Below are 7,821 nucleotides of genomic sequence, written 5' to 3' on the forward strand. Positions count from 1 at the left end.
AGGCCTAGAAATTTCAGCAGACGCTGCTGAGCATCGCACCTGGACCAAAGCACCTGGTTGAACGCTATGAACAACAAAATCAGCATGGCAGGGAACCAGCCCAGAAGCTCCTGACTTTGTGACCTAATTTCTAACCAGCAGTTTGCCTACCTTAAGGAAGTACTTTGGGCCAGCTGAATTAAGCCCCAAGAAAGCTAAATGAAACCAGACAGGATTTAGTTCAAATACGGCTAAAATTCCATGGAAATCAAATGAACTCAAGACGTTATGAATAGTACACTGAGTGAGACTTCCAGTACAGCCAATTCCTGTAAAATCCATGTATCATACTAGTCTGGTAACAGTGTTAGAAACAAAGACAAATGACAAATTCAGCTCTTGTTTTGAAGACCAAGTTCATCTTGTAACACTTTTAAGTAAACCTTCAAAATATACCACTACTGAAAAAGCAAAGCTATTCATTCATTTAAAAGTTTAAAATTATTGTGTAAAGCCTTCGGACAAGAAAAGGAGAGGTAAAAAAATATATATATAAAAATCAAGACTCAAAAACACCTAGAGAATTTTGTTCTTCAGTGCAGAGACAGCAAACAGAAAGCCCTGCCTCCTCCCAGGCCTGGTAAGCTACACACCAAGGATTTGTATCACTCCCTGAAGGAACATTTCTTAAGGAAATTTTAATAAAATAAAAACCCTACATAATTATACATATGAAAAACTGAGACACTCAAACATTTTCCACCATATCCATTACGTCAGCAGCTACTGAGGAGTGCCAGATTATTCCCTTAACAATTTATAGAGGAAAAGGCGTAGATAATGTGTTGAGTAAGAATACCCACATGCATATAAAAGTAATTCCACTTGCAAAAACACATTTCTTCCTCTCTCAAAAAAAAACAAAACAAAACCAAAACATAAACCAAAAACAATATCCTCGCTATCCCACTGTTGTTTAAGTGCATAGACAACTGTAAGTTTAAAGTGGAGGAAAGAATTAACTCGTAACCAAACTGAAAGATCCAAAAAGAAGGATGCAACTTTTAGTCCTGTCAGGCTTAAAGCATAACTCAAAAAACAATGAAAGCATCAAAATCTTACGGGAGGAGAAATTCCAGACCCTTTGCCAAACCACTAAGCTTTGCATAAATGATTCAATATTAAATGCGCCCAGCCTCAGACAGCAAGCAAACGTGGTATACAATATACAGACAGCACTCTTCATGAAAACTCTTATGATGGAAAGACTTCAGTTTCTGGTGACCTCTTTAATCCATTTAAAAGCTTCGCTTTAGGCAGGATGGATGGGTCAGTAACTGCCTGGTGGGGCACAGACTGTCCTTACAGAGTTAGCACATCCATCTCGTCGTCCCTTAGAAAGGAACTGCACACAGCCTCCCGTTAAACTTCACTACGCAGAGGAATTTGCAGTGATAAGATTTCTGTCTTTTAATCAGGTTACGTGAGTTTACATTCCATCCGTAAAAGCATTTCTAAGTCATCCTTCTTCCAATTATACACTGCAAAGCCAGGAAGAATTTTCCATTGTGCAACTGAAGTAATCACTGACCCAAACCTCCTAGAAACATCTTATTTTATCGAGGCTCCGCTGATCTGCTCCCTGAATGCAGCTGATACCAAAATTAAACACCCTGGCCATGCAGAATGACCAAAAAGGTTCCACAGGGCCACTTCTCAAAAACTCCACACAAAGCATTTTTCAAAGCCTGACAGACATTGGAGATGCAGGAAGGGGGAGGGAGGTGGGGCCAAAAAAAGATGCTGACGAAAAAAAGAAACCTGAACTGGCATCTGGAAAACTAGGGATAAGCAGTAATGTAAATAGAGTCTGTAGTTGCTTTTCTCTACTGCCTTTAAAATAAGAACTGCTACAGCACCGCCCAGCTTGCAGCAAAAATTGCAAGTCAGTTCCTGAAATAGAAATAAAATAAAAAGGAGGGGGCCCAAAATATGAAAAAAAATAAAAATAAAAATCGGTGTTTTCACGTTTTCTTCCCTCACTGGGGAGACTGCAGGACAGCCAACCATCTGCCAACCCAGCCTGGTCAAAGACAGCGGCTCACGAGGGGAACCCTGCCAGCAGTGGGGTTTGTTCCCATTTCCCCAGGGCCCACAGCCCTGGGTATGCATCACCAGGACACGTCCCCAGTAAGCTGGATGCCTTCCTGCTGGTACCCTGTCACAAGTATGCTGCTCTGCCTCCCTTCTGCCTGCCTCAAGCTTTATCCCCTGACCCTAACACATCCTATACTCCATGTATTGTCTACTATAATCCATCGGGATTTTTGCCAATAGCAGGAGAAGAGACAACTTCTCCCCACCTCTGGGTGGAAAGGCAGAGATTTATTTATTCCTTCACAAATCACACAGCCAGGGCAGCCTGTAATATTTTCCTCCCCCTCCCAATTCATTACTTTCACTCTTTTATTTTTCCATCTACCCAAAAAGCCTTTCAGCTTACATGTCTTCACGTTTTCTATGAGCTCCTACTCCCTGATTCCCCCCTGCCCCAAGACATCCTTTTGCAGCTCTGAGAGGGAAACAGACCGTGCTCTGGCTATGAAGAACACAAGATTGAGAAATGTCACACAACAGTCAAATTCATTGTCAAGTCCTGACCTGGCAGCCTGCACAAATAACTGCTTTCTAAACACTGAATTCTCAACATAAGCTAGTCATAGTTTGCAAGTGCTGCATGGAGAAACATAATTTAAACAAACAAACAAAAAAGGTTAAAGAGAAAAATAAGACAAGAAATAAGACAAGACAGGACAGAAGGGAGTTTGCAAAAAGAAAGGAAAGGAAAAACACAATAGATGTAATTGGAAGATAATAGCTCATCATGTCAAGAGAGTCCAGCATGACATATAATTAGAACTAATTCTGCAGCATGTATGGGTTAGCATTTGAATCTAAATGGCCTGTCTGAACACAGATATATATGAGAAATTGGGAAGCAAGCAGTATATGAGAAATGTGTAAGAACAGAAGAAAAAAAATACAGGAAAAAAAAAAAAAGAAACAGGAAAAAAAATACAAGGAATCTGCAAACTTCAAAAATAATGTCCTCAAAGTTTCAAATGAGGATTTCCAACTTCCCTAAGAGAAGCTGCAGGGCAGAAGTTCCTCAGTAAATCATACAAATCCCTAACTACTGCTTGAATTGGCCTGTTTAAAAAATAAAGGTTTAAGTTATTAGTTATACGACAAGACAAAACCAATTTACAACGAGTAGCCCCTGAAAATTAAGATTAATTTCTTAGGGATATAAGTCTATAGAAAGCTACAGTGAGATTTTCTGCTTTTTACCTAGACAGTTTTTATTCCATCTAAGTTTCTACAAAATATTATTCATCACAGCCAGCCATGCTGCAAATCTGCAAGCCATTCTGTTTAGCCAAAAATACATGCTTATGTGCAACTTACTACGTTCTTTACTTCTCCCCTCTCTTCTGTCGCTGCTTTATCATCAGCAAATATTTTTCAAGCAAATATTGCCACGTAATGCAACACAAATAGATGGAAAAATTAATTCAAACGTTAATTTAAATACACAGACTTTTATAGTCCTTCCTGCAAACTGGAACACAGTGTATTACTAAGCTGAAGAGACAAAAGAAAAGCTTGAGACAAGCAAACTGCAGTATGTACAAGTAGGTGAAAATTACAGCAGTACTGCCATCTACCGATTTTTTACCAGAAGTTGATATCACAAGTTTGATAATCTCACCACATTTAATTGGAAGAAAACCCTTACTTATGCGTATATGAAAGCAAAAGAAGTGATGCAGAAAAGGAAAATACAGAAAAACAAAACAAAACAACAACTTCCCTACATTCCCAATGACCAGCCTTCCTTAACATAACTCATTTAAGGACAGACATTACTTTTGTTAGGCTTCCATCTTTTTTGTTTGGTTGGTTGGTTTAAAAGAAATCTTTATCAGTATTAATAGGATGCATTAGGGAAGACACTTAATCCCGGCATTACAGAGGGAAAGTGTGCCATATCTGCAAGGTCTGTCCTTAGCTGACTGGTAACTGCATTTTACTGATTCTCACCAGATGAATCTCAGCCATTAACCTAATTCCCAAATGCAAGGCCTGTGTATGCTGACGGAAAAACAGGCTAAAGCTCTGACTGAAAATTTTAACGGAGCTGATGTTAAAAGCAGGAACTAAATCATTCGATTTAGAGACTAAAAGGCTGAGCTGGGAAATTAATCATCTTTTGACTTTAGTTTAATAGGAAGTGATTACATTTGCTTTAATATTTCAGCAATAATCTTAATGACATAACCATACTTCAAAAGCATTCTTCAGGTTATTACTCTAATATAAGAAATTGACAGTTAATGATAAGATTGCCCACAAATGGAGATTAGCAAATTTCACATGGATAAAAACACATTATCCAGAAATCAGTCATACTTTAGAGTTTATACTAAGGTCTTATTTTCAGTCATTCTTAATTAACCCCTTCTTGTATTTCAGTAGATACTCCTGCTAATAAAAAACACACAATATACTCAAGAGCTCTAGGGGACAAAACTGTTCTCCAACCGGAGACTAAAATGAAAAAAAAAAAAAGTACAGCTGGAATATCGTTGCTGGAAAAGTTTAATAACACTATTAAACTTTTCATCTTTAAATCACAATATGTATAACTATTTTACTAAAAGTGTAAGTAAAGTAAAGAAACACGCTGTGTGTGGTTACTCACACTAGTAATGGCTAAACAGAGTTGGCAGCTTTCCAGAATAAGCAGTAGCCATTTATTTATTTATCTGAGCAAATGAACTGTTTGGAGCCATACACCCAAAGCAAACACCACTTCAAATAAAATGGTACATCCTAGGTTGCATTAACTGAGTCACAGGCACATACTTCCATTGAAGAGGCCAGAAGCCCAAGGGGCAAAAAAGCCCAAGAACTTAAAGATTCAAATAAAATATTAGCACAGACTGACTGCCCAAGGGGCAAGCAATAAAGAAAGTGACAAAGATGAATGACATCCTATTAAAGATGAAGTTGATGCTGGTCAAGAAGACAACATACTTGCAACACGAGAAGTTAAAAGTTTTGTCTGAAACATTCCTCACGCTGCTTTATTCTATTTTAGAGGGGGAGAGAGAGACAGAGGTAAAACTTCCTTCAGAACCTGCAGACGGGACCTAGAGGACACACAAAGCCTCGCTGAAGCCACAAGAAGGGCAGGCAGGGATCACCATTTCAATCACCTGGTGGTAAATGACTTGTCCTGAAGTCCACAGCTCTGAGGAGAGGCAACCGAGGGACGGAAAATAAATAAATAAATAAAATAAAAGCCTTCACTGACCGCCAGCCAGAGCCCGGCCTGCCTCAGCCCCACCACTTCACCATGGCGGCACCAAGCGCCCCCCCGCCCCGGGCCGCCCCCAGCCCCAGCCCCGGCCCCAGCCCCGGCCCCGTCCCTACCGCACCGGTGAGCGCGGGGCAGCGACGGCAGCGGCGCGACCGCGACCCCGCCGCCCGGCCCGGCCCTGCCCGGCCCTGCCCAGCCCCGCGGCCACTCCCTCCCGGCCTCCCGCTGCCAACGCGGCCCCCCCGGCCCCGCGCTGCCCGCGCCCCCCCCTCAGGCCCGGCCCCCGCCGCCGCCCGGCCCCCGCCGCCGCCGCGCGGCCTCAGGGGGAGCCCCGCGCCCCGCGCCCCGCCGGCAGGGACGAGGCACGGACCCGGCCCGCAGCCGCCGCCGCCTACAAGTCCCGGCAGCCCCCGCGGCGCGGCGCATGCGCGCTGCTACGCTCCCTCCCTCCCTCCCACCCGCACTAGCCCCGCCCAGCGCCACGCGCTGCCACGTCTCCCGCGGCCGCCGCCCGGGCGGAGCCCCGCCCCTGCCTGCCGCACAAGATGGCGGCGGGAGGGGGGGTTGAGGGGTGGGGTGCTGCGCGCTGCCCCGCCCCTGCTGCCACGTTCAACGGCGGCTCCGGGCGGCAGATGGGAGCCGTTGGCCGTAACGAGGCGGGTTGCCGGCTTCATGTGTGTAAATAAGCGCCCTGCCTGCTCGCCACCCGCTGGGCATCCTGGAGTTCAGGCTGACGGGCTGCTGGCTTTGAGCTGGGCTTTGTAGCCACACGCAGCCGCGAATGGGCGTGTGATACAAATACCTGGACGAGGAGATGGTAAAACACACACCTGAAATGCTTCTCTGCCCCCGTATTTTGTCAGTCTCGCAGCATGGGCTTCCGTGCTCGGCCACAGAAGGTAAACTGACACTGGTCTGATAGGGCTCAGGTCAAAATGCCAGCATGAGCCGTCAGCTGCCAGGCTAGTGAACAGCAGCCCAGTAAAAAACCTGATCTTCTGTATAAAATAACCTAGTACAGTAAGGGTTTGTAAAAAAAAAGAAGTGGCTTTAATGATACAGGAGAACTGTAAAGTGCCAGTGCAATGGAAAATTGACTGAGGAATTCAGAGCAATTGAACCAAATGAAGCCTAAGAGAAACTTCTGAACTTTTCAAAAAACATCATTATTTGCTCCACGTTATTTCAGAGATGAGAAGATAACCAGCCATGTGTGTCAGTGCGACTAATTTTATCTGTTCCTTGGCTGTATCGTTCCCCCTTTTGCCTGAATCAGATTGTCAAGTGGAAATGTGGATGGAAAAACGTAGTTTTTCTTACAAATACTATATTCAACATCCTCATAAGATTCAAGAGTCAGCTCCCTTCTTCTCGGTTCAGAGTATGCCTTTCCACTCTGCACTAGCCTCTGAGAACTTGCCTTCCTGCTTTTTTTATTTTTTCCCCTTTTCCCTGTGGTCTTGGTGATTTTAGTACTGTATCGTGTGTGCAAGATGCTTTTTGTGTTCTCTCTTCCGTGCCTCGGAAAGCCAAGTATTCTTCATCACTTGAGTTGAATTCCCCCTTTTCTTTGGCTGGAACATTCCAGTATTTTAGCTGCTGCTAAATAAAAGGCCATTTAGTTGTTCCCTCATTTAGCGAAATGGAAGACATGCCGATCATTTTTCAGCATGGTACGTGATTATTTGAAAGTTAAGTGTAAACCCATCAAAAACTGCTCAGCATTCATCGTGACATTGCTGAAGTCACCAAGTGCATTGATTTGTGTAAATGAAGATTTTGCACTCCCCATTCTTAGGAAACCATTCAGAATTGTTTTGTTACATTGATCTCAGTCTGGCCTCTACCAACTCTGTGGCAACCAGCTGAATTAATAGCATGTTCTTGAAACAATTTCTGTAATACAAACGTAACTCTTAATTTTGCTTAATCCATTTTTTTTCTCAAAACTGCTTTGCAAACTTAAAATGTATCTTCATAAGTCTTGTCATTCCCATTATTAAATGATTAAGTGAACACAAATGAAATGGTTATGATTACCTTTATAATGTACGTAACAAATAAACAAAAAAACCTGCCCTGGGGTAACTGTCAATTAAAGGAATAAAATGGAAAAAAGTTCAGGAAACTTTTTTTTCTCCTCTTTCCAATAACATTTTTTTCTTTAATTTACTCCCATGTAAGCGTACTCTTTGGCGTTCTGATGACAGTGGAGTTTTGTAGTTGTGCAGATATCTTGTGGAAATACAAAAAAAAAAATAGCTGCGGCTGTATCTAAAGTGCATCAAGAGACAAAACCTCTTTGTGTGGACCATGACTCAAGGTGTACAGATAAAGAAGTGGTCTAGCCAGCAGTGTCTCCTGTACAGCGTGGCCTGCTGGACCTCAGTGCCAGAGCTTCCCTCGCCTCCCGGTGAGCAGAGGGGCTGTGAGCAGGGCGATCACAGGGACACAGG

At 43.2% G+C, this 7,821-nt stretch overlaps 1 protein-coding gene across 4 annotated transcripts in view; it reads right to left on the reverse strand.

The window, feature by feature from the left end:
- Positions 1-5,838, reverse strand: part of PRRC1 (proline rich coiled-coil 1) — a 30,136-nt gene extending 24,298 nt beyond the window's left edge. Inside the window, exons 1-2 of one of the 4 annotated variants that reach the window (XM_068666437.1) lie at positions 5,736-5,838; positions 5,262-5,296 (exon numbers count right to left, since the gene is read on the reverse strand). The gene's annotated coding sequence lies outside the window, so the exon portion shown is untranslated. Of the gene's footprint in view, positions 1-5,079; positions 5,135-5,261; positions 5,433-5,735 lie in introns of those variants that run through there. The other 3 variants (XM_068666438.1, XM_068666440.1, XM_068666436.1) reach the window with 3 other exon arrangements.
- Between the last annotated feature and the right edge of the window lie 1,983 nt (positions 5,839-7,821).

Source organism: Anas acuta, chromosome Z (genome assembly GCF_963932015.1).
Source record: "Anas acuta chromosome Z, bAnaAcu1.1, whole genome shotgun sequence".
Lineage (NCBI taxonomy): Eukaryota > Metazoa > Chordata > Aves > Anseriformes > Anatidae > Anas > Anas acuta.